Here is a 3,278-nt window from a genome sequence, read left to right as displayed (position 1 = left end):
AGTCAGCATGGAAATCACAAAGTGAAAACAGTATCAAAATGAAATGACGGGCGTAGAAAAATTGAAAATCCTATAGTTCTATATTTGTATAATTGTCAAGTCAAATTAAATTTCAAAATAAAAAACACAATGCTTCTGAACAACCTTTTAGATGCTTAAACAAGAAAACCCAACGCGATAACAATTAACTCAACAAAGTCGAATTGCAACTTTGTTAGATGGATGTTCAAATAATGCACGTCAACCTACAGTGGCACTCTTCTAAAAAAACAATATAACAAATATATAAAACGAAATATACATGTAAATAAAAATTAGAAAGAAACTTTCCAGAACTGTCTTTTCATAAATAAAAATAAGAAATATAATGCTTAAACCTTGACAGGTGCAGATTTGATGAGGATAAAACTATTTACATCTAGGAAAGATCAAAGATCCCCAAGCTGCCTTTTTCTTTTACTATAAGAGAAGGGACATTCTGGATTCTATGCCTCCAAAATCATTCAAAGCTGCCTTCTATTATCCAAACATGTATCTCGTAATTCTTAACATTGACTCTACAAGCTTCCATAGCCACCAATCTCCATGCGTCTAGCGCGACCTGTTCTAATCTGAAATTTTGTAAAAGTGAGTATTTTAAACAAATACTAAGTAAGATACGTGCAAATTTGTATTTAACATAACATAAATATAAATAAAACATTCATACCCAACGTTCATAAATTCAAAACCCACTTATCATGATAGTAGATGGTTCAAGAAATTTCTTTAGAATTTCCACATCCTGAAGAATTTGACATAATTGGACCTGATGGTCTATTCCGGAGGATTTAACATAAAAATCATTCTTGGAGTCTTAAGGCATTGAATGAAACCATAATATAGATATCATGGAGAATAAAAATTTAACCACTGCACTTATGTATCTTTCCTTAAAAATCTGAATTTGCTAGGAACTTGAAAAAGAATTTTCCTGTTTGCCTTGACTTGAAAAATAGCAAAATATATAGAATTGATAACTTTGTGCTGTGTGTTTAAGTATTATATAAATGTGATCGGTGAGTGAGTAAAAGAAAATGACCAAGCATTTGAGAAAAATCATAACATGTTCTCATAACTTATACGCATACACACTACTAATAAATATCAAAATAAACAAACGATAAAATTGGTTATTTTTAACACATGCGAAATTCCACACATTTGCCAACCAATCAATGCAAATGAAAAAATAGTTAATATCCTATTAAATGATTAATAATTTTCGTTTCAACCACAATTTAATTAATATTATATTAAATGATTACATAAATTTAGTTAATTAATGGACTTTATCGTAATGACATGACTAGGCATGAACCAATTAATTTGCTAAGGGAAAATTGCATCAGAAACTCCAAACATTTGAAACACTAGCAGATTTTTTCCAAAGCTTTAATTTATTGCAGCTGTCACCTCTAAACTTTTTAAACGTTGCATGTGAGGCCCTTTTGAACGGTTTCATCCAAATTTCCGTCATTTGACCAAAAAAATTATTTTGACCACCTTGTAACAATTTTTAGAGGGGCAAAATGGTAACTTTGCATTAAAATCAAAAAATAAAAGTGGTATTCTTCTTCCCCAACCCACCCACCCCTCACCCACACCTAAAACATCTCCTACCCCACGCCACCCAAAACTACCCCCAACGCTAAAGCAAAATCCCACCCACCCAACGCCAACCACCCATAACCCACCCCAACGCTAAACCAAAATCCCATTCACCCAGCGCCGACCATCATCTGCCTATCTTATCCGCACCTAGAACCACCGCCACCGCTGCAATTAAACACATTAAATTAGCTGAAAGATTCGAATAAATCGAAATGATTTTCCGATATTAAACCCACATTTTCACCATATTCCAATGATTTTTGGACTGGTGATTCTCGTTAACTTGCTGAATCATAACCAAATTCCGATCCAACACTAGTTGTACTTCTTGGAAATTTTCAGTGAAGGCTGTAGAAGAGGCAATCAAATTGGTTAAAGTCTAATATGTATGAAGAATGTGGCAGTAAAAACTGCCCAATTGGAACCTTCAAACCAAAAAAAGAAAAAAAGAAAAGAAAAATGATAGAACAACCCACCTACTACCATCTTTTTAAGGGATTGTGATGGGGGTGGATGATGGTGGTAGGATTGTGAATATTTGAAAAAAGCAAGCACAATTTTCAAATGTTGTTTTAACCAGAGGAGGGTCTGATGCATCAAGGAAGGGATGAGGGATATTTTGTTGAGTTGAAAGGACGACTCCATGTGGTGAAAAGTGTTGTGGTGGTGGATTAAGATTTGGGAGAGTGAGTCGGCTTTCGGTGAAGGTTCGATTGGTAAGAGTGTGGGCTTTGTAATTGATTGGGAATTGAGTTCCTTGATCTTGAGCTTCCGTCTGTTTGAAGTCCAAGAATGTGGAGAAGAGTTCCAATCGGGAAGCAGAGAATTCGGTGCAGTCTGTACTGGGCGGTAGCAAGTGGTTGTGAAGGTGGAGGTGGCGATGGTCCGGTGGATTTTTGGTTTGAGTTGGGGATGGGTTGGGGAAAAAGAAGACCACTTTTATTTTTTGATTTTTGATTTTAATGCAAAGTTATCATTTTGCCTCTCTAAAAATTGTTAAAATGTGGTCAAAATAATTTTTTTAATCAACTGACAGAATTTTGGATGAAAATCGTCCAAAATGACTCACATGCAACGTTTGAAAAGGTTAGGGGTGACAGCTACAACAAATCAAAGGTTTGAAAAAATCTGCTAGTGTTTCAAAGGTTTGGAACTTCTGCTGTAATTTTCCCATTTGCTAATGATCAAAGTTAAATTAACAAAATTTAAACCTTACATAAGTAAATAAATTTCGGGATGCTACACTAGTGACGAGTAATGTGACTATTGGTAAAATATCAATAATGAGGGATGACTCTTGTTGATGGGTGAAATTTGCTTCTACCGAACATTTTTTTTTCTACGAATAAATCAACAAGTATAAGGAGAAGTGCCAATTTCGACTTCTAACTACATAGGTCTTTCCATTTTCAAATCAAAAAACTATCTTAAAATGTTGTATATCATGTGAATAAGTAGATTATTGTATTTCTTGTACGAATTAAATAACTTATACCAGTTTAAAAGATCTCAAATTATTTATAATTGTGTCTCAAATAATGGTAATATTACTCTAAAGAACGGGCATGACGTCCTTGTTTACCTCAACCCCCCCCCCCCCCCGGCCCCCCCCCCCCCCGGCGGCC

This window comes from Olea europaea, unplaced genomic scaffold (genome assembly GCF_002742605.1).
Source record: "Olea europaea var. sylvestris unplaced genomic scaffold, O_europaea_v1 scaffold236, whole genome shotgun sequence".
Lineage (NCBI taxonomy): Eukaryota > Viridiplantae > Streptophyta > Magnoliopsida > Lamiales > Oleaceae > Olea > Olea europaea.
This window is presented reverse-complemented; position numbering follows the sequence as displayed.